The 24,406-nt window shown below is 45.2% G+C and overlaps 1 long non-coding RNA gene across 1 annotated transcript; it reads left to right on the top strand.

Annotated features, from left to right (window-relative positions):
* The first annotated feature begins 257 nt into the window (after positions 1 to 257).
* Positions 258 to 1,192, top strand: LOC134433323 (uncharacterized). Its single transcript, XR_010031547.1, has 3 exons — positions 258 to 314; positions 572 to 653; positions 1,158 to 1,192. It is a non-coding gene; the product is annotated as an uncharacterized LOC134433323 (long non-coding RNA).
* Positions 1,193 to 24,406: the final 23,214 nt, after the last annotated feature.

The following is a 24,406-nucleotide window of genomic DNA, read 5'->3' as shown; positions in this document are numbered from 1 at the left end:
CTTGGGTTCCTGGAACATCTTTTCCTACTTAAAAGAAGTATGGACAGTTCACATATTGACTTACTGGGCATGTTGCTGCATTTTAAGAACATTTTCATTGAGAAGGTTATGAAGTTCCCATCAACATTAGCAGCTCTTTTCAGAAAATAAAATATGGGTTTATTAGAAGTACTGAAAATAAGTTAAAGGCAATAAGGAAATATTTACTAATGCTTGTTAATTTGGCACTTAGAAATGAACTGGAGTCTTTGAAGGAGAAAATGGCAAAGACAGGTGAAGAGATGAAAAGTACACTGGATGAAAGAGAAGAAAATGTATGTCATGTGTCAGGAAACTATCTTACAGAACCTGTAGGACAACATTCAATGTAAAATCTTTGTTGGGGTTTTTTCTGCAAAGCTCTCCCTGGGGGATGTGATCTCTGCCAGAGGTTTCTTCTTTCCCAGCTGCTGCCAGTTGTGCCTTTGTGTGTCCACATGTGAGCCCTGGTATTTCAAAAGACAAGCACAGTCACTGGGATGTTCACTCTGTGCTGGAAGTTTAATATTAAAGATTTATTTGTTTTTTTCAGGCAAACAGAGAACCTGCTTTTCTGTTTTTTCATATACCCACTCAGTGATGGATGGGCTCTGGATTAGCTTTTTATATGTAGGGTGAGTTTGAGCTTAAATTGATTAAAACATTTTTACTTTTCTTTCTATTGGTTCAAAGCAACCTGGGGTTTTTAGCAAATTTCAAAATTTCATTGTAAAAGTAAAAGATTTGCAATTTAATTTCAGGTTAAGAGAACTGAAAATGAAATTTCAAGAAAGGAAAAGCCGTTGAAGATTGTAGAAAATAATTGGGAAAATTCATTTTTTCATGGATGTAGGGAACTTCATACAAGTGCATTTTTTAAATTGTGAAGATCTTGGGGTTTTTTTCTTCTTCTTTCTTAACTCCATAACCACTAAAGAACTGGTTCACTGCTATTAATTAACATCTTGTAGTACTTTATGGCTAAAACTCTGATTATTCTAACATGTCAGCTGGTGTTTGAGTCCCATTGGAACAAACCAGATTGGTGCAAAGGCAGGTTTGAGAACATCTACAGGAATTGCTCACATAGGGAGTCATTTGTAGAACTTACTAATTCATGTCTGAAATACCTCTTTCAGATGAATAATTTAAAGAAACAGATGGAAAATAAAACCAAATGCATTGAAGAGTTGCAGCAGGAGGTGTGTAGAGATTTTAAATGTCACAAATACATAAACACATTATACTTTGGGTTGCCCTTTCAGCAGGTTTGTGTCTGCTGTGATGTCTTTAGATACACCTATGTAATTTAAAAATTCTCCTTTCTTATCCTAACCCTGAGCAAATTAGAGAGTCATCTTAGGGATCACTTGATTTGTTAAATGAGCCTTAATTTGAAAAGAGCAATTACAAAAATAATATCTTTAATAAACTTCTACTCTTTTTCATTTAGTGCATAGTGTTATTTACGTACGTGTATGAGTATCTCAGTTACCATGAGTAGAAAAGAATTCTGCACTGGCACAAACTGTAGTAACTTCACTGTAAAAATAAATAACTTGTACTTTTGGTCATGACATCTTCACACCTGTCAGCAGCATCTTAGTTTTAATTCCCATTCTGCACCTCATTTGTTATTCCCTGCTGCTGCTCTGGAGGAGCCTTTCTTAAGGTCATGAAGAAACAGTAATTATCACAGAAATTAGCTGAACAGTCATTTGTTTGAAGAATTGTTCTGGAACCTGAGCTGCACAACAGAGAGTTATTTGCCTGATGAAATCTGGAATTTCTTGATGCAGTTCAACCATGACATAATTGTATTAACTTATTAAGGTACAATGCTTGTTTTGTTTAATTTCAACAGAATAAGGTGCTGAAAAAGAAAATTACTGCAGAAAGCAAGAAAAGCAATACTTATGAAGGGAAGGTAGGTTTAAATAGCATCATGTAGAAGACGAGGTGAGTGTTTTTAAGTCCCAGTGTAAATAATGATAATACTTATTAAATACATTCGGAACAGGTTTTTGGATCTGGGATACAGACTTTGCAGGAATGAGCTCATAGTTTTTAGAAGATGCTTCCATTTTTAATCATTCGGCACTGACTATTGGACATTTAAGAGATGGATTCACATTGCAATTAATGATGTTTCCAATCTGTTCCTTTTTTTTTCTTTTGTTGATAATGGACTGAACAGGGTTCAGCAACCTCGTTGTAACAGAAAAGCATTTAAAAGAAATATATATATATATATAAATATATTACTCTTTTTAGGCTGTTCTTTAAATGTGTTCTGCAGTGGCAATACCTCTGATGGGAATATTGTGTCCAACTTTGGGTACTGCACTTGAAGAAAAGTGGAGTTTTTTGAGGATATTCATATGATAAACTTAAAAGGAAAAACTGTAAACAAAATGCACTGCTGGGAGGAAAATGTACCATAAAACCTGTGAAAATCTGATACAGATTTACAAGAGAGAAAAAACAAACATCTGTGTTTGTTTTTTCCTGAGGCATTCAAAGCATTTAGGGTGACTGCTTAGGGCAGTCTTCCCCATTGTGCTGTTGCCATTATTCCTTTGAGTATTTTCTAACTCACTTCAGGCCAAAGTTCAACTCTTTATTAAAAAAAAAAAAACAACTGAACTTTTAAATAGGAAACACTTGAATCATATACCTGAAAAGTAACAGTGTTTGTGCTCAAAAATAAGAGGTAAGAAAAAATCATTAACATAGTAATTCCTAAACAAATAACAGCAGCAATTCTGCATTCTCCAAAGGTGAATAAATTGCAGTTAGAGATGGAAAATATGAACAAGCAACATAAGGAAGAAGTTGACATCTATAAAAAAGACATAGAAACAAGAAAAGTAAATGAAAATAAACTTTGTGAAGAGGTGAGAGGTGTTAATTTTTACTGCAATTTAATTTTTTTAAATTTAAAATGTTTTTATGAAGCTTTATTGGCCAGAGTCCTTGCTCATATTTCAGTCTTATTAACATAAATGGAACTTGTGTTTGCCTGAGAGCAAAGCTTTAGTACATTAGGTGGTTAGGTTGAAGTATTTGAATATGTCTTTGAAAATGAGAACTCCATTAAAAATTCTTTCTTTCAAGATATAGTTCAAAGAAATTCCACCCTTGGTATGAGGTCAGCCCAGTTAAATTAGATTATAACTTCTCCCATGTTAGTATTTTTTTGCCCACACATATTTTGATGGCAATGCTAAGAAACGTTAGGGCAGAGTGCTTGAAATGGCCTTTTGGTTTGCAGTGAGCTTGCCTGCCACGGCTGTACCTTTGATCTTGCCCATTTTAACAATCTGCAGAAAAGATGAGGGATTGGAAAGGGATCTTAAAAGCAAACGAAGCCCAAGTGGGACTGCAAACTTTGCACCCACAGGGGGAAGAAGAAATTAAGATTTAAAAGAAATATATTATTATGTTGATGAATGAAATGCAATTTATTACTGACAGGTAGAAAAGATGAGGTTGCTTTGTGATGAAACTGCAATGATACAGAGAGAAACTGATGCCAGATGTCAGCACAAGATAACTGAGATGGTGGCACTGATGGAAAAGCACAAGGTCAGAGATTTTCCTGCTTGCTGTGGTTTGCAATGTGTGATACCATGTCAATACCATGTTTATAACTTGTGACACCAAGTTAATGACCTTTCAAAAGCAGAAACAGGTCTGAGTCTGGGAAAAGGAAGCTGAACACATGCTGCACTTTGCATCATCTAAAATCAAATTAATTTGAAGATTACGAACACATTCCTATGGGCAGATAAATTCCATTCATCTAAACTTCTGGGATTTTTATATTTTCTTTCAATTCAGGCTTCCTTTGATACCATGTGAATGCAATATATTTCAGTATCAGTTTGGCTCTTTCTCAGAGGTTACCTAGTGACTGTCAGCAGTTTAGCCTGACACATTTTAGTTTACCTTTCTATTCCTCATTTTGCAATATCTTTAGGAGATGCATTAATAAAGATGGCACAGCTGGCTCTTAGTGCTGAGCAGATATTGCTGCACAGAAATAAAGCACTCTCTGCCAGTCCACAAAATAATACTTGAATTGAGCATTTCCTGTTTTACAGTTTCTGCAGAAGCATCAATGAATCTTTTCTTTCTGAATCTTAAGGGCCTGGTTTGAAAAAAATGTTTTAAGGCTGGATAACTCTATAATTGCAACATTTAGTCACGTTTCGAGTTTGTTGTTGGTTTGGTTTTTTTAACACAGAATGAATATGATAAAATGGTTGAAGAAAAAGATGCAGAGTTAAAAGTATATAAAATGAAACAGCAAAAGCAGTTCTCATCAGAAAGAGCACTGGTAAGGAGCACTTTCCAATGGTCAATAATTCAGTGAAGGGGTTGATGTCCTTGTGTAGTGGTTTTATACTGGCTAAGTGCAGGCACACACAAAAAAACTTTCACTCATTTTTCTCTGCTGTAGTTGAGCAGAGGAGGGGAAAGAAAAATTCAAGGACTGAGTTCAGATAAGGATTAGGGGAAAAACACTTTGAGGGTAAAGCAGATTGAAACTTAAATAGTATAAAATAATAATTATTAATAGAATTAAAAGTGAGTAATGAGAATTAAAATAAACCTTTAAAACATCTTTTTTCCCAGTCCCTCTCTCTTGCCCACAGACAGCACAGAGAGACAAAAGATGTGATCTTCAGTCAGTTTGTGACTTCTAAAATCTTTTTTGAGTTTGCTTAGAGAGTTCCTTTTCCTGCTGTGCTCTGGGGTCTTTCCCACCACAGACAGTTCTCTGGGAACTTTTCCAGTGTGGTTTGAATTTTTACCAGTAGCAGTCCCATCCAACCTGCTGCAACAGATCTTATTCTGGGCACTAAAAACCCAAAATGTTTCTGAAAATAAATTGCAGTAGCAGTGTGTTTGTGTCTGCTCTTCCAGATAGTGTGTCATGTTCTGACTTCCCATTTTGATTAGGAAACTTCTGTTTTAAATATTTAGACTGTGCCCTCTCATCCCTGCTCTCCCAAGGGTTATAAGGTATTACCTTGAACAGTTCTGATCAAGTACCTGTTTCTTACAGTGCTTCAGTCTTTGTTAAACAAGCTAAAGCAAAGCTTCAAGTATAGGGCTGAAAAGCACATAGAATTATCTTGTGTATCTAATGAGTGTCCCTGTTAATTACTGCCTCACTTGGGACTGTTTTCCTTTTTCTGGGCTGTGCATAGTTAACCCTGTCCTTTATTTAATTGTTTTTTAGGAAAATGAGCTGTCATGTTTGAAAAGGGAACTGTCCTCCCTTAAGGAACAACTGAAAGCAGAAATGGAAGAAAAGGTGGAGTTTTTTATTCCCTGAGCACTGGGGGTGAGAGGTGTGGCCTTGGCTTGTGCTGTGGGAGGAGCTGGATAAGAAATGAAACTGAACAGAAAAACAGTGACTTAGGAATGCTGGGCTTGTGCTAAATCTGGTCATAGATTTGTGTGAACTTTGTAACAGTCTGTGATTATAGATTATATATAAATAAACAAACAACAAAACAAAACTCTCCTTTATTTTTGGTAATTTTAACTAGCTAAAGCAAAAAGTTCCCTAAACTGCAGAGTTTTTTTCAGTGTCTTTTGAATGCTGGGGTTGTACCAAACCTGGTCATATTTTTGTGTGAACTTTGTAACAGTCTGTGATTATAGACTGTGCTCTGTCATTACACCAAGAAGATTTTTAACAACTGAAATCAACTAAATATTTCCTTGCTGTCACATAACTCTTTGTAGGAGAATCTTGTAAAAGAGCACTCTGGCATTATGATTGCTGAAAGTGAAAAGAAACACAAGGAAACTTGAACTTTTTAATTGCTTTTAGAATTTGGGAATGTTTATATGTGTAGAATCAATTGAAGTGCCATGAGAATTTATTTGCATTCAACAAAAGACATTGGAATGCTTTTGACTTCAAACTTTTTAAATTATAGAAAATACAAACTTATGTTCCTGGGACTCCTAAACCTTGTTTAGATCTATACAGTGAATCTATTCATGTAAAAAATAGAAAGTCTCCAAATTATATTCCTAAAATTAAAAAAATAAAAATAAAAATAAAAAATGTGTTCTTCAGAACAGGAAGCCCCTTGGACCGTCCAACATTGAAGTTTTGTAACTCCTAACAGTGAATTTTTCTTGTTGCATTTTTCTGCCTGTATTTCTTACTTCTCTGTAGATGATTTTTTTTTTTCCCCTGGGATAAGAAGGGATTTTAAAGAGTCACACCATTCCATGGAGATATTAGACAGCAGTTTCTGGAAGGGCTCCCAGTGTGTAATTTTTCTTGCTCAGTTGCTGATTTTTTTATGTCTCTAGAATTGTTTTACTTAGTCTTACAAGTGTCCATTTGTAAAGGCACTTTTCCTCTATGGAAGAGAAAAAAGCTGATACAGCTGTAAAAATGGTCAAAGTATCAAAGTAGTCCTGACTGCAGAACTCACGCTTCTTCCTGTCAGGAGTTCACTTGTGGTTTTCACATTGCAACAATGGAATCCAGCACCGTTTTGATGTTACCTGTCTAAAAAAGGACTGCACTGGACCATTCAATGCTTCTCTGTTTAACTTCTAATGAAAAAACTATTTTAAGTAACACCAATCTTGATATAGCTATCAATCTTTCTCTGAAAGCCTTTTCCTGCAGTTTTGTTTGTTCCCATTTTCTTTGATGTTTGATAGAGTCCAATGGAGTGGCTACAGTTCAGAATAACCTGAATTTCTGCAGATAAGCATGGAGAACTTAAATACAAGGGCCATGAAACTCAGCTCTTCCATAGCTTCCCATTCATTCTCCTCATTTGGCAACAAAAAAATTATAAGAAATTATATTTCCACCCCACCCCACTTTGTTTGGGTCTTTGCTCCATGTTTGGATGGAAAGATCAGAGTTCCACCATTTCTGTCAGGTGAATTCTTGGACACTCACACTGTAAACTCGGTCCTGAGTTTGGCTTTAGATTCCATACTTACCCCATAAAATATAATCTAAAAAGATAAACATTTTCTTTCCCAGACATATGTTATAAAGACTCCTCCAATGGATAAAATGCAGAGTGGAAGAAGCACAAATCTGCCTGCAGAGCAGCAGGAAAAAGCAGAAAGTGCTTGTGCAGCTGGACACTCAGTCAGACAGCTGTGAGCACACTGACCTCCTGGTAAGAGCCAGAGAACAAATCATGTGCTGAGCAGATCTTTGTGCTTACCGCTGGGGCTGAGAATGGAAATAAAGAGTTTGGGCTTCCACATTCAAGCCGATATTTATCTGTATATTTTTAATTTATTGGTTCTTTCTGGAAGTGTAGTTGTATGTACATAATTAACATTCTTTTTATTCAACTGTTTTGCGTCATAATGACATCTTTTCTTTTTCATAATTTAATATCCTTAGGTGGAAAGAAAAAGTACTTTTATTATAGTGTGACTAAGTGTTGTGGTGTGCTGTAATGTCCCATTTTGGCCTTCCAGATCATCCCCCCGGGTGTGCCTATACCTCTCTCCCTTCCCCCTTGCCCCCATGCTGAGTGAGTCCTGTCAATCAGGCTTAACATTCCAGCAAGGCGTCGTGTGGTTGGTCAAGTTCAAAGGATGGCCCTATGCCCAGAGGTCATTGGCCTTTCTGGGTGTCATCTTCCCCTGAGACTCTGCCCCTCTCACCTGGTTGGTGGCTCACCTGTACCTCCCCTCCCCCTGTCCCTGAGCTTAAAAAGGTGATCAGACCATGCGGCCGAGATTCTGTTGGAGCAGTTGCTCACGTTTAGACCTCTGTAACCATGGAATAAACCTCTGGACATTAAATCCTCCAGCAGAATCCATCTCCTTTTTCTCTTCACCATCGCCTGAAGCTATCCTCCTGAGGTAAACGGGGTTCCTAACAAGCCTGGACTTGTTCAGTGCCCAGCTGCAACCACCAGCAAGCCAAGGTATCTCTGGGGTAATACACCGCAGTTGCTGCCTTTGGCCCAGCAGCGAGGGTCAGACTGGCCCAGGCACAATCTAACTGGTAATATTGGGAGCCATTTTCCAATATTTGGCGTCCCTGAGGTGGGCTAAGCGACTCTGCAGCCCGAGACAAACCTGCAGCACCTCGGAGAAGCTTCTGGCAGCCGTGCATCCAGCTGAAAGGGGCTTTGGTTGCATTGCCCTCAGCTAGAGACTTTGGGAATATTCCCAGAAGAAGTTTCGTGGACTGTTCGGCACTTGTGGAAAGCCCAGCTCCTTTCTGGTGAGGAGATTTTCCAGAGGGAGGACTGGGTAGCCTCTCTCGCTCACAGAGAGGTCCTGTTCCGGTGAAGAGACCTGCCTGTACCCAGCCAGCTACAGCTTCCATTTCGGGTGAGTATATCTGCTCTCGGTAGAGCAGGAGCTCAAAAACAGACTCTGCCGTGAGTTCTGTTCCTTTTTGCCTTTGCATTTTTGGCTGCGCAGCCCCACAGACGGGAATTTATTGCGTTCTAGCTTTTAGCTTTCTGCTGCGTGTGCTACTCTCTTTTGAAATTCGCGCCGGAGTGGGAGCGCTCTGCCCTTCCCCCCGGCTTTGCAGCGCAGCGTGCTCGGCTCTCTCCACGTGGTCGGGGGATCCCTCTCTCTCTCTCTCTCTCTGTGCGGGGGAGGGGGGGCTCTCAGCTGTCTTGCCGCGGGGGACTCTCTTTCTCAGCTCTCTGTGGGGGAAGGGGGGGGTTCTCTGCACACGCTCCGCGGGGGGGCCCCGGTTTCGGCTTGCCACGTGGTGTGGGCGCTCTCTCTGCTCCGCGGGAGGGCTGCATTCCACGGCGGGGGAGGCTTTGTTTCCACCTCGGCTCGGCAGGGCGTGCCCTGCTGCTGCTGCCCGGGAATTTTAAAAGCAGTATATACAGCTGCATTGTGAAGCTTTTGTCGGCTCGTTATCGCTTTCCTATCTGTGGGGTTTTTTTTAGAAATTGGTAGCTGATTTTAGCATTGTTTTTGGTCAGGCGGGATCTAGTACTTTGCTTTTTACATCTAACATGGGTTCAAAACTCAGCATTGTACAAAAAGGAGTGTTTTATAATATTGTTAGCATTTTAGACAGTGGTAATGTGACGTTCTCAAAGGGAAAATTGAAACAGTTTATAAGATGGCTTTTCCTCCACTTTCCACAAATCTCCCCTGAAGAAATCCACAATATTCAATTCTGGGATAAAGTTGGGAATGAATTGATAACCTTAGGACAATCTGGCAATGCACCCTCAGCTAAATTTGTGTTTTGGAGTTTACAAATTCGAACAGCATTGCTCAAACAAAAGGAAATGGAGAAAAAGCCAAATGTAAAGCCATGTACCTCTGCTCTCCCTGTTTCTCCCTCTCCTAGCTCTAAAACCCCCAAACCTCTTTCCCAAAAACTTGGTATTTTAAAGAGAGCACACTCATTGGGAAGTCAACTCCTAGAGTCTGCTAAAATGCCTGAGTTGCCCTGTCCACAAGGCCCTGGCCAGGCTGCGTGGAACCTTCCCCAATCCCCTGTGTCCCCTCCTCAGAAACCCACAGCACGTGTCAGCTTTCCAGAGAGCAGTGATGCCCAAAATGGCCCCCAGTCCGTAGGGGGTCCACAAGATGGTGGATGCCACGTGGCATCTTCTCAAACCTGGTCTTCTTCTTCTCAAAATCCTCTTAAGCATCCCGAAACTCCAGCCACGTGCCCATCTCCTCCATTTCCTCGTGATACCTTCCCCCCTCCCCCTCCCTTTCCTGCAATACCCTCAGCTCCACCCCTCTACTCCTCCCAGGGGGCATCTGCTGACGTGATGTCACCAGGTGTCCCCGCCCCCTGCTTGCCCCCTGACCCCGCCCCCTGTTCCCACGGTTTCCCCGCCCCTTGCCAGCCCTCTGTCTCCACCCCCTGTACCCGTTGCATCTCCGCCCCCTCCCCGGGTTCCCACGGTGGGGACACACCCACTGTCTGTCCTCAAACCTGTATCTGTGATCCCAATGCTTCCAATTCAAGGGATACAGAGCAGAGAACAGCAGATACAATGCATAGTCCCATGTTGCCACTGGCTCCTGTTACCTTTCAGCCTGCAGCTCAGCGGGGAGCAGCTCCAACTGCTAATTTGAGTTCTTTTGGACGACAATTGATTAAAGAGATCTGTAAGTCTCATAAAGAATATGGTCCACACAGTCCATATTTCCATGGCCTTTTAAATTCTGAACTGAGTAGGACTGTAGTGATTCCACATGATTTAAAACAGCTTTTTTCCTGTCTCATGACCTCCACGGAATTCAAATTATGGGAAATAGCATGGAAACAAATGCTGAATGATGCTCTCCCAGGCTTGCATTCTGATCCAAACACAGCCAAAGACAACAGTGGTAACCCTATCACCATTGAGCACCTCTGTGGTGAGGGCCAATGGTCTTCTCCCTCAATCCAAGCTACTGCAATTCCTGCAGAAACACTCGAGAAAGTAAAAGAAGCAGCTGAAAAAGCATTCTTTTCCCTACAACCTGAGGGGCCTTTTGAGCCCTACAGTAAAATTAAACAGCTACCATCAGAGCCTTTTTTGAAATTTGTAAAAAGGTTAACTAGAGCTATTGAAATATAGGTTAAAAAGAGAATGCTAGGGAAGCAATTTTAGAGGAAATGGCATTTACAAATGCAAATGAACAGTGTCAAGTTGCAATCCTGAGCCTTCCTATAGAACCTTCTCCAACCATCAAAGACATGCTACTAGTCTGTAACAGGAAAGTGCCTCTGATGAGTGTGGAAACACCAGACCAAGGCTGCTGCCAAGACCACCTCAGCGTGTCGCCGTTGCCAGCCCTGCGCCTTTCCCCTCAGCACATCAGTACCATGGGCAGCAGCGGAGACCAGCAATGGCTGAGCCTACAAAACCATGCCTGCTTTGTAAGAACCTAGGGCACTGGAGTAACCAGTGCGCCCTGAAAAGGGAATTTGATGAATTTAGAAATGGTAGGGGAGGAGAACTACAAGCCCTCCCTGGGGGTCAACAACAACAAAAAAACTGAAGAGGGAGCGCCGGCCTGCCAGGCGCGCAGACAAAAAAAGAGCAGGCCAAGGGAATAAGGGTAGCAAAACAAATCAAGCGCGCGATAATATTAATGTTTGTGTAAGTGAAGCAGATGCTTCAAAGACTGTGTATGATTTAAGTGATCCTGTGTTAACCATGTCTTCTGTCAATGAGCCTTACAGGTTGCAGCTGACTGAGTCACTCCATCTGGAGGACACTGATTGGCATTTTGTGTCTGTAAATCCTGAACAGAAAGGTACTTGGAACCGGATTCGTTGTAAGTACATTGTCATTGGGGACACCAAACACACACCACAAGAGATCAGAATTGCTCCGGGAATGACAACATCAGATCCTGAGCAATTTGTTCTCGGCCTGCACTGTTTCCACCCACCCCTGTTTCTTCCCAAGGGACAAATTGTTGCACAAGCTATCCTTGTGCCATCTTTACGTGAAAATATCAAAAAACAAGGGCCCACAGTCGCCTGAGTCCAAGTTATTGGGAAAGACAAACCCAAATTATGGTGTAATGTCAGGGGGGGGTGGGGAGTCTAAGCGCATTGAAATGCTTGTAGACACTGGTGCAGACTGCACAGTGATTCCAGTACAAGACTGGCCAGCACATTGGCCTTTGCAAAATGTTGCTGGTCATCTTCGAGGTGTAGGAGGCCTGCAATTGGCAAGACAATCCAAAAGCATTATTCAGTTTGAAGGACCAAACAGACAATTGGCAAATATCCGTCCATTTGTGTTGGATTATTCTGAACCTTTGTTAGGGAGAGATTTAATGGCCCAGTGGGGTGTCACAATTGATATTCCAGACTCTCCACAGCATATTTGTGCAGCAGTCATTGAACAACAGTGCCCCACCCAAAAACTGAAGTGGAAAACGGACAAACCAGTTCAGGTAAAACAGTGGCCGCTCAGTAAACAAAAAATAAAGGTGCTTGAGGAACTAGTGGAAGAGCAACTAAAAAAGGGCCACATTGTGGAGACCATGTCCCCATGGAACTCTCCAGTGTTTGTCATCCAAAAAGCTGACAAAAAGAGATGGCGGCTCCTCTGCGACCTCCGACAAATTAATAATGTAATTGAAGATATGGGTTCTTCCCAACCTGGTATGCCATCCCCAACAATGCTTCCCCAAGATTGGAAATTAGCTGTTATTGATATTAAAGATTGTTTTTTCCAAGTCCCCTTGCACCCTGACGATGCACCGCGTTTTGCATTCTCAGTTCCTTCTATTAATATGGAATCCCCTATGAAAAGGTACCATTGGACCGTTCTTCCTCAGGCATTAAAGGTATCTCCAGCTATCTGCCAGTGGTATGTCTCCTCCCTGCTTTCCCTAGTACGTGCAGCCGCAGAGAAGGCCATTACCTATCATTATATGGATGATATCCTTGTGTGTGCCCCCAATGATGATTTACTCACGCATGCGCTTGACCTAACGATCGATGCATTGATTGTTGCAGGGTTCGAGCTCCAGGAAAAGAAAATTCAAAAGATGCCACCTTGGAAGTATTTGGGCTTAGAAATTGGAAGTAGGACCATTGTTCCTCAAAAACTAGAAATCAATCCAAGGATCAAGACCCTTGCGGATGTCCACAAGTTGTGTGGGTCTTTGAATTGGCTAAGACCATGGCTCGGTCTGACTAATGAAGACCTTGCCCCTCTTTTCAATTTATTGAAAAGGGGAGAGGACCCAGGTGCTCCTAGGTCTATTACCCCAGAGGCACGGAAAGCTCTAGAAAAGGTTCAGATTGCAATGTCCACAAGACAGGCCAACCGATGCCGGCCTGACCTGCCATTCAAATATATCATCCTAGGTAAGTTGCCACACCTCCATGGAATTATTTTCCAATGGGAGGAAAAACAAACACCTAAGGCAAAGAACACACCAAAAAAGGACCGGGACCAGAGGGACCCTCTCTTGATCATAGAATGGGTTTTCCTCAGTCACAAAAGGTCCAAAAGACTGACAAAGCCTCAGGAGCTGGTAGCAGAACTGATCCGAAAAGCAAGGACCTGGATCAGGGAGTTAGCAGGATGTGATTTTAAGTGCATTCACATTCCAGTTGAGTTAAAATCAGGTCAAAATGCTATGAAAATACTGGAACAATTGTTTCAAGAAAATGAAGTGTTGCAGTTTGGTCTGGATTCCTACTCAGGACAAATTTCGGTAGCACGGCCCGCTCACAAATTGTTCGAACAAGATGTTCAATTTACCTTAAAATTTAAAAGTGCTCTAAGTAGGAGACCTTTAAAAAAGGCTCTAACTGTCTTCACAGATGCATCTGGGAGGTCCCACAAGTCCGTTATGACTTGGAAGGATCCTCAAACCCAGCAGTGGGAGACAGACATTGCTGAGGTGGAAGGTTCACCTCAGGTTGCTGAATTGGCTGCAGTTGTTAGGGCCTTTGAAAGGTTCTCAGAACCATTTAATCTGATTACAGACTCTGCATACGTGGCAGGAGTAGTATCCAGGGCAGATCAAGCAATACTGCAAGATGTGTCTAACATCGCACTTTTCGAATTGCTCTCAAAACTGGTAAAGTTAGTCACTCACCGAGAGCAACCATTTTATGTGATGCATGTCAGGTCACACACTGACTTGCCAGGGTTTATCACTGAAGGCAACAGAATGGCAGATGCTCTTGCTGCACCTGCAGTGATGGCCGCTCTCCCAAATGTTTTTGAACAGGCAAAAATCAGCCACCAGCTTTTCCACCAAAATGCACCTGGCCTGGTTCGTCAGTTTAACATCACTTGAGAACAGGCCAAAGCGATTGTGGCCACATGCCCAAATTGCCAACAACATGCACTCCCTACAGTGAGTACGGGAGCAAACCCAAGGGGACTGAACAGTTGTGAACTGTGGCAAACAGATGTAACACGCATACAGTCTTTTGGACGGCAGAAATATGTTCACATTAGTGTAGATACCTTTTCTGGAGTGGTCTATGCTTCTGCCCACACAGGAGAATCATCTATTGATGCTATTAAGCACCTCTTACAGGCTTTTTCTTTCATGGGCATCCCCAAGGAGCTGAAAACTGATAATGGGCCTGCTTACAAATCCAAGGAATTCGGGAGCTTCCTGCAGCAATGGGGAGTAGAGCACAAAACTGGCATCCCCTACTCCCCTACAGGTCAAGCCATTGTAGAAAGAACTCACCGTGATATTAAAAGGGTCCTGGACGAGCAACAACAGGTTCTGAAGGTAGAATCTCCCCACATCCGGTTATCCAGGGTGCTATTCACAATCAATTTTCTGAATTGTTCTTTTGACAGCCTGTACCCACCCATCCTACGCCACTTTGGGGGGAGCAATCATAGGTTAATGAAAGAAAAACCTCCAGTTTTAGTAAAGGACCCTGAAACTTGGAAAATGATGGGACCTTACAAATTGGTTACCTGGGGACGTGGATACGCCTGTGTGTCCACCCCCTCTAGTTTAAGGTGGGTTCCTTCCAAATGGGTAAAGCCCTATGTTCCCACGGTCTCAGAGAAATCTACAGAAGCACCCCAGGTTGCTCATGCTGCCTGGAGAAGAAAACGCCGCACGCGTTCTCTGGAGGAAATTCCATTTAAGCCTCCTATCTGGAATAGTTTGTAATATATGTTTGTCTTAAGTTTCCTTTTACCGGTTTAGATCCTGCTGTTCGTGTGCAGTCTCGAGACGCCATGAGACCGAGCCTGCTTCTCGTCCTACTCGCGATCATTTCTCCAGCGATCTCCTGGTTAGTCCCTCAGCCCAAAGCGAATGTATGGACCACTCTGGCCAGAGCCCTTGGACAAGATCACATTTGCCTCTCCACCATGACAGCCTCTGACCCCCTGTCAGCTTGCCTGGTGGGAGTTCCTTTTAAATCCTCAGAGTTCCCAAATGAAATGTGGAGTGGCTTAAATGAAGTTAACTTACTCACACCTTCCCCTGGCCGTTACCCTGCTGACAATCCTTTACTGTTTTGGCAGGAGTGGGCGAGAAAGTTACCACTGTCAAAAAGGGAGCCACAAGAGTTCCATCTCTTAGGCTCCATGAATGCAAACTTTTGCATTCACTTTAAATTCAATTCCCGCTTACCATATCATGAAGCTAAACCAAACATCTATCCTGACCCTAGCAACCCACACTACACAGACAAGAACTGGTGTGAAAATTCAGTCTTAGTTATGTACTCATCTGGTGGTGATTACAAGCCTCGTGAACTCCAAAAGGGTGTGTTTTTAATGTGTGGAGACAGAGCATGGGCAGGTCTCCCTCCTCGTCTGCTCGGAGGTCCATGTACCTTTGGCAAGCTGAGCCTGTTAACACCAAATTGAACAAATCTAATACATTGGCAAACTAAAACCAACACACATACATTGGCTATCAAAAAAAAAGACCTAAGGCAATTAGACCCTGACTGTAATTCAGAAATTGTTCACTGGTCCAGACTTAAGGCCACTGCAATTACAGTCCTTCTGCTGTGGATCTCGGCAGCAAAAACTATGGGAGAATTAGGCCTATTGGAATGTTGGGTTGCAAAACAGGCAAACCTCACTTCTACTGCCCTGAGTGACCTCTTATCAGATGAGAAAATTACCAGGCAAGCCACCATTCAAAATAGGTCAGCCATAGACTATCTACTCCTTCTGCACAACCATCGCTGTGAAGAATTTGAAGGACTCTGCTGTCTCGACTTGTCATCAAAGGCAGAGAACGGACATGCCACAATTGACAAGATGAAAACCATGGTGAGCGACGTCAAGAGAGAAACTGACGACTGGCTGAGTGGACTGTTCAATGGCTGGGGACTCTCGGGCTGGTTGGGATCTATTCTGAAAACTGTGGTTTTAGTGCTGTTTATTTTAGTTATAGTTATTGTAGTTGTTAGCATTGTTTTTGGACTAATCAAACGCATGGTTCTCAAGTTAATTTCAAGCTCATCTCCCCTTCCTGAGGTCTACCATTTGGAAGCCCTCAGTGCTCCAATGGATGACCTGGAGGCTTCAGTGGAAAACACTGACCTTCCTGTAGAGGAAGAAACGATTTACCAACCATGGTTTGGCAATCATTCTGCACCACAAACACAGTCCTCTTCTTTTTAAACAAAACTAGGGGGAGATGTTGCGATGTGTCTTAAGCTTCCGGGTCCCTTCCCCAAGTGTGCCAATACCCTCGTCTCCCTTCCCCCTTGCCCCTTGCTGAGTGAGTCCTGTCAATCAGGCTTAACATTCCAGCAAGGCGTCGTGTGGTTGGTCAAGTTCAAAGGATGCCCCTCAGGCCTGGGGGTCATTGGCCTGTCTAGGTGTCCCTCGTCCCTTGAGACCCTGCCCCTTCCACCTGGTTGGTGCTCACCTGTCCCCTCCCCTTCCCCTGTCCCTGAACTTAAAAGGTGAATCGAGCCATCCGGTCAGGATTCTGTTGGAGCAGTTGCTCACGTTCAGACCTCTGTAACCATGGAATAAACCTCTGGATATACCCCTCCAGCAGAATCCATCCCTTTTTCTCTTCACCATTGCCTGAAGCCATTCCTCCTGAGGTAAATGGAGTTCCTAACAAGCCTGGACTTGTTCAGTGCCCAGCTACAATCTCCAGCAAGCCAAGGTATCTCTGGGGTGATACACCGCAGTTGCTGCCTTTGGCCCAGCAGCGAGGGTCAGACTGGCCCAGGCACAATCTAACTGGTAATATTGGGATTCTGATTCCAATAGGCCAGGGTTCTGGAATGGGATTTCCAAATTTCCTCCTCCCACTTAAACTGCGCTGCCCTCACTGCCCTCCCGCCTCCCATGGAAAGCAAAAAACGCAAAGATCCCAGGCTGGGATAAGAACAATTTATTGGGAACAGCAATGAGATCAGGAACTAACAAGAATAGAAACAATATTGATAACAGAAGGAATAAATAAAACTGTTTACAGGGAAAACTAAAACACAACTCACTGGGTCTGGCCACAATTTCCACTTCCTGGAAAGGACACCCTTCTCCTCAGGGAGAGAGAGAGAGAGAGAGAGAGAGAGAGAGAGAGAGCGCAAGTCCCTTTCCTGCCCCTGGCAGTGACCTGAGGTGGGAGTGAATGTAATGACACGTCCATGGCCAGACCCTCATGTTTTTCAATGCCACATGTCATTGGGAGGGGCAGGAGAAGGGACAGCTATCTTCCCAGCATGGATCACAGGGAAAATGGATCCCCGGGGCTCTTCCTGATGTGGGACCTCCAATGGCGAAAGAAGCTGCGGCTGGGCATGAAGCTCTTCCTGCAGCTGGGGCACTCGCAGAACTTCCCTTACTGCTGACTCCATTGGTGTCTGGTCAAGTCCAAGCTCATGGAGAAGCTCTTCCCATGATGTGGAGAACTCGTAGGGCCTCTCCCTAGTGTGGATATGTCAGTGGGTAATAACGGTGGATTTTTTCTTAAAGCCCTTCCAGCAGTCAGGGCAGCAGAAGGGCCTCTCCTGGGTGTGACTCTGCTCATGCAGGAGGAGATTTGTGCTGGTCTGGAACCTCTTCCCATGGTTGGGGCACTCATAGGGCTTCTCCCCGGTGTGGATGCGTTGGTGGATGATGAGGTGGGAGTTGCACTTAAAGCCCTTCCCATACTCAGGGCAGCAGAAGGGCCTCTCCTCGGTGTAAATCTGCTGGTGGCAGAGGTAATTTGAACTGGTCTGAAACCTCTTCTGAAATTTGGGACACTCGTAGGGCCTCTCCCCAATGTCGATGTGTTGGTGGGTGATGAGCTGGGAGTTAAAGCTGAAGCCCTTCCCACACTCCCTACACTCATAGCACCATTCCCCATTGTATATCATCTGGTGGCTGATCAGGGTGGTGCTTGGTCTTAGCTCTTCCCACACTCCAAGCACTTGTAGGGCTTCTCCCCATCATGAAACTGCTCATGCACCACCTCTTCCATACTCTGGCTGAAGCTCTGTCCACTTTCCTGGCTCAGAGTGGGTCTTTCTTCCTCAGAGCAATCTGGGCTGGGTTTAGAGCCAGCCCTCCTCCTGTGGGATCTCTGGGACGTTTCCTCCCTATTGGATTCCTGTGCACTAGAGTTGCTCAAAACGGCCTCTTCCACGGCATTCTGCCATGGAGATTTTTCCTCCCTTGTCTCCATCGTCAGCTTCTTTTCTGGGGAAGGAAGGACAAGGACACAATGGGATTTGCCTCCATGCCAGAGGGAAGAGGAAGGAGATCCCCCCAGTGCATCTCCAGCAGGACAAGGTTGCCAGCAGGGCTGTCCTGCAGCCAGAGGCCGTGCTGGGCTAGGAGGTGGAGCAGGAGAGAAAGGAAAAGGGGCACTGACTTCCTCCTCACCTGCTCGGGTATCCCAGAGCTCCTTCTTCACAGCCTCCTCCTCCATCCAATCAAGATTTGGGAATGGGAAATACTGGTTTGGGAAGAAGACAAGCAGTGAGTACATTGTCTTTTGTACTGGTTTGAAGGCAAACCTGGGAGAGAGTCTAAGCCAGAATAACAATTTCATAAGAAAATTTAGATGAAGGCAATGATACAGAAACGCTGCCTTAAACGGCAGAGTCAGGACATAAACTGACACCCTCTTGGTCAGGGTGGTGGCAGCAGTCCCATTAAATGGTGGCTGCAGTTCTGTTGGAGTGATAAACATGATTCTGTCAGAGCAGTGATCCTTTAGAAGGGTCTGGTCTTCCTCGGGAGGTCCAGTGCTGGTTATGAACCTCTTGTCCTCTGGGAATCCAGTCAGCAAGGTGCTCCTGGTGTTGAAAGCCTCAGCTTATATCCAGGTAGGAATGCTTGGCTCCTCCCCATGGGCGGAACATCCCACAATGGGATGATGGAATTTTATCAGTCCTGAAAGTGACACACAATGGCCCATTCACAGAAGATTTCTCCCCTGGAGGCCCTTATCAGGGGTGAATCATGGAAGGGATAAAGAACACTGCCTTGCCTGTTTATAGCAGTTGATGAAGATGGGGATTGAAAACATGCATTTGGTTACATCTTACATTGCAACCTGAAACAGTGGGGTAATCCCTGCTCAGGGGGTGAACACCACCCCCCTTACCCAAACTGGCTCAGGTGTAAAACTCCTACCACGGGAAGGCCACGCACACAGGGGACAATGTCACACTTGCCCTGCTCCAGGGGACATCTCTGTCCCTGTCACTCCCTTGCTGTCCCCCCCTTTTCTCTTTCTTTCCATCTTTCTCTCTTCCTCACATTTATTGTTCAATAAAATCCACTTTGGATTTGGTCTCGTTTGCACCTTAATTGGGGCAGAGGCATCTCTCCAACAATTTTCTTAACCATATTGCAACATTATTTTGGCACAGTGAGTTCAGGGCACTGTTCTCCAACTCCAAGTGCCTTTGATTGCTTCATGGTTCCCTCCACTGAGAAGGTTGTGTTTCTTTCTGGAAAAATTCTTGGAAACTTTGATGCAGTCCCTCCTTCCTCCTGGGGAACTTATGGGAGAACTGATGAGGAAAATGGCTGTTGTGGGTCCATAGTATAGAGAAAATATTTTGTTTTCCTTCCTTAAAAAGTTTGTTAAAATCACTGGAGGAAAGGGAGCAAATGTTACCAGTGAGACTGACAAGGTTCATTCACCCCATGGTGAGGAACACAAGGCTCCTGTACGTCCTGCAAGAAGCTCAGCTCAAGTAGCTACATTCCCAAATAACTCCAGTCAGGGGTCTCTGGGAGGATTTTTTGGAGTGTTCAGAGCCGGCAGATCCCGGACTCGAGCCCCGGATATCTCCAGGCTCCCTAAGAGGAGTTATTTTGGGGGGAGAGGAGCCGCAATCGCCCCTCAGAGGGTCCACGGGAGTCCACGTGGGGATGGTCCGGTACTGATGGGGCGGGACATTGGTTTTGGGGATCCCCGTGAGAGCCAGGACTGTGAAAAAGGGGGACCCTTGGCGCAGGGAGAGTGGAAGGGGCGATACCTCAGCTGGGGGACCCCCGGCAGCCCGGAGATGAGGTGGGGACGGGACCCCCTGACCCTGGCAGGGGCGTGTCCTGGAGTGACTTCATGATGCTCGTACCCCCGTCGGTATGTTTAGCCCAGAAATGAGTTCTGCACCTTTAAGGATGATTCTGAAAGCAAAGGGGAGGAGGAAGAATCTGCAGTTTGTTTTCATACACTGCACTCACTCCTCCACATTTCGGCTCCTGGACGGACAGGATGGACAGACAGACAGCGGGATGGAGCTCTCCTTTGCTTTTAGTTAGTTTTTAGCTCGCTGAGGCAGAGAAGTTCCCTGGACTGTGATTTTTCTTTTTCTTTGGAGCTGTTTAAATCTGCTCTGGACTGAACACCCAGAACACCACCAGCACCTCGCACCTGTGGCCCACCTGGCCAAGCCTGGGCCGCGGCATTTCCAGCACTGGAGGGACTGGTAAGAGACTGATAAGAGACTGAGTGAGCTGAGCTACCGCCTACAGAAGGACTTTCTGAGTTTTTCGTCTCTTTTGGAGTGGCACGAGGTCTTATTGCTTAATATTGTTCATTTGCTTGGCTGGTGAATGCTTTGCCTGTAAAATAAACAGGGTTTTTGAAATTTTCCCCAAGGAAATATTTTCCCAAACTGGCTGGGGGTTGGGCTACTGGAATCTGCTTTCTAGAGGTAACTCCTTGTGGAGGTTTTCAAACAAATTTGCCCTAAACCAGTACAGAGTAGTGGAAAGAAGGGGGAACCCCAACTGGCTGGATTGAGGGGAGGCTGAAGAGGGGAACCCTGGGACGCCAAAACCTCCCAGAATCCATAAGCAGTACCCTGGAGAGGGGGGATCCCCAGTGTAGTGAAACCTACAAGTTTAGCCAGGGCCCCGTGGAGAATCTGAATAATAGAAATGCTGATACAGCAGCACAGAAGCTTCCTGACTCCAGGGACATCCGCCCTATAATCTATCCCTATAACCATGTAAGGCAATATCTTATTAACCCTACTATTGCCCACTTATGGTCCCTCTAACCTTTTGCCATTGGTCAAGATTGGAACCGGGCCAAGGGTATAAAAGTAGCATACTGTACCCCTACTAACTCGGAAGAAGAAGAGCTGAGACCCTTCACGAACCCCTCCAATAAAGCCATACTCGTGGAACATCCGGCGTCTTCTCCTTCTCCTCTCTCTGCCGTCTGCTGGAGCCTCAAGCCAAGGGCAAGCTAACTAGCAAGCAAAGCTGAAATCATAAGAGCTGGCTAATCACTATAAGAGCTGAATATCCCCTTGCTTGCTAGGGGCTTGTTATGGTTTGGGCCTGGCAAAGCCAGAGCCCCCATGAGTACACCTTCTCCCCGGTGTCTGCTGTGAGAAGTGACCAGGAATAAGCAAAGCAGGCTCCAACTTAAACATAGAGAAAAGTTTATTAACTAAGCTACACACAAACAATTACTAAACTACACACAAAAGAAAAAAAAAGAAAACACGAGGAAAATGAAAACCTCACAAAAAAACACTCTCCCCCTCCTTCCCCCTAAATTCCCAATACAATACATCCTCCAAAATCACCAGTTCTGGGTCCAACACCACCCTTTAGATTGCTCAAACTTTCAGCTCCTCAAGAGGAGAGGGAGTCCTTCCATGTGTCATGGTGGCCTCTTCCGTCCTTGTTCCGGTGCTCTCACCACCAAACAGGGATCAGGGCTGCTTCCAGGGTTGTCTTTTTAAGGATGCTTTGTCCACTTCCAGAAAAGCACAGTATCTCACAGTACCTTTTTACCTTTGGGACATCTATCCCCCCCATATTTTATATACCCCCTGGGGCTGAGGGGTACCCACACTGAATCTTCTTTGGCACTGGGACATTTCTCCCCCTGGACTCAGTCTCTGTATCACATGGAAACATGGCTCTGTCCACGGCTACACGAAAGAGTCCAGCATAAAATGCCACTCCATCTTCTCCATTCTTTCAACATCTCTCACACTCTCTCTCTCTCTCTGGTCCAGACCTCCATCACTCGTTCATTTCCTTCATCCTCCTCCACTCTTATCACTCGTCTAGGAAGGGTTAATGTTCTGTAAGGTTGTCATTGTCCAAAAAGGGTTAAAAACTCCTCCAGGCAGCTGGACTCCTGGCTGCACCCCCCCCATCTCCTCAGCCGGGCTGCCTTCTGCTAGCACATATTTACTGAGTTTCGAGAAAACGACACAGGCTGCACTCTCTCTCTCTTTCTGTCTGTCTCCAAGGGAGGAGGGGGGGGAATGGCTGACCGATGTCTCTTGGGGCTCTCCACCCTTCCATCCTCCAAGGCCTCCTCAACTCCCATCTCTGTCCAGGCCCAGGCCTACCACATGGCTGCCCCTCCCCTGCCCAGCAGCAGCGGCTGGACGGGGGAGAGATCCGACCTCCGTCCCTCAAAGTCCCAAGAGAGCCTCCCAGCGCCGAAGCTCTGCTTTTAACCCCTGGGTGTTCTCAGAGGTGTGTCCAAAATCCCACTGGCTACACCAGGTGCCAATATCAAAATCCAAGCACCCATTGGTTTGACCACAACATCCCAGAATTCCCACTTCTTCCTGGTCAAACCACCACAGGGCTGACCCGTGGCCTTGGTCTGAGTGAGCTGGCCTCTGGCACTCGGTCCCCTTGGAGCCGAGCTCTGGAGCTGTAATAGCTTGCCTAGGATAAGACCAATTAAAGCTCATTACCCAGGATCCCTGGGATCCCCACCAGCCCTGAGATGGGGGACCACCAGAACCTGAGAGGGATGAGACTGGAAATGGGAAACTCCTGGCATCTTTTTTTTATTCATTCTTGATTTTTAGACATCAGGTGACTTTTAGAAATTGATTTGGGCAAGAGGAATCCCCAACACAAGGCATTCACACCGTTTTTTCCCCCAAACCAGAATTTTCCCCAAACCATTCCAGCATGACATCCCCCCTGTCCCGCTGTGGGTGAGCTCAGTCCCAAACCTGACCCTGATCCTGGTCTCAATCTCAAACCATGTTTAGACACACTCACAGTTCTGTATTTATTCTCAGCCCTGTCCCAGACTCGTCTAGCCCCAGACACAATCCCAGTCTGAGCCCTAAAGCCAATCCCATGTCTAGCCTTAACCCCAATCCAAGCTCTAATCCAAATCTCAGCCTCAACTCCAACACAGCCTCGGTTCTAGCCCCTTCCTAAATCCTCAGCCCCAAACCAAATCCCAGGTTCAGCCCTTCTGGGGGTTTGGGGGTGTCTCTTTCCCTCTGACCCTGAAGATGTTTGGGTGGGGTCACAGCAGGGCTGAGAGGGACAGAGACCCCCTCGGCCTCCCCAGGTGTGAGAAAGTCGGAGAGCCCCCCCAGCCCCGAGCACCCTCAGCAGTGAGAGGGACACAGAGCCCCTGGTCCCCAGCCCTGCACAGGCATTCCCTGAGGCCAGAGGGATGGAGACCCCTTGAGCATCCCCCAGGGTGAGGGGACAGGGACCCCTGAGCATCCCCTGGGCTGAGAGGGACAGAGACTGCCCTGAGCACCCCCTGGAACAGGGATGAGAGGGAGGGAGACCCCCTAGGCATATTCCCTGGGGTGAGAATGACAGAGATCCCCTGGGGAATGGCCTGGGGTGGCAGGGACAGGGAAAAATGCCTGGAGAAGCATCTGGGGTGGCAGGGACAGGGACAAATGCCTGGAGAAGCATCTGGGGTGGCAGGGACAGGGAAAACTCCCTCCTGCCCCTTCCAAGCATCTCCCTGTGTGAGAGGCTCAGAGACCCCTTGAGCATCCTCTGGGCACTGGACAATTTAAAGTTGTTTCTGGTCAGAAATCAAATTTAACCCTTAAAAAATGCCTTGAATTTGCTCTTCCCACAGGACACTTTTTCTGGAAATGCAAAAAACCCCCAAACTTTAATAAACTGACAAAGGAAGGAAATATGTGGCAATTCCAAGTTCCATTAGTCCTGCACAGCTCCAGCTCAGCTGCTGGCACATTCTGATAAAAGAAATGTGGAAATTTGTCCGAATTCAGATAATGAAAGGAAGGTAAAGCTCTGTGTAGGTGTTCACAAAGGTGACAGAGACAAAGAGACAAATTATTCTGACATTTGGCAAAGCCCCCCAATCTGTGAAAGAGAAAAGGGGGGCAGGCAAGGGAGAGACAGGGACAGAGACATCCCCTGGAGCAGGACAAGTGTGATATTGTCCTCTTTGTGTGTGGCCTTCCCAGGGTGGGGGTTTTACACCTCAGCCACTTTGGGTAAGGGGGATGGTGTTCACCCCCTGAGCAGAAATTACCCCACTGTTTCAGGTTGCAATGTAAGATGTAACCAAATGCATGTTTTCAATCCCCATCTTCATCAACTGCTATAAACAGGCAAGGCAGTGTTCTTTATCCCTTCCATGATTCACCCCTGATAAGGGCCTCCAGGGGAGAAATCTTCTGTGAATGGGCCATTGAGTGTCACTGCAGGACTGATAAAATTCC

The sequence above is a fragment of the Melospiza melodia genome, unplaced genomic scaffold (genome assembly GCF_035770615.1).
Source record: "Melospiza melodia melodia isolate bMelMel2 unplaced genomic scaffold, bMelMel2.pri scaffold_18, whole genome shotgun sequence".
Lineage (NCBI taxonomy): Eukaryota > Metazoa > Chordata > Aves > Passeriformes > Passerellidae > Melospiza > Melospiza melodia.
Note: the sequence above shows the minus strand (reverse complement) of the source record. Positions and strands in the feature narration are given on the sequence as shown.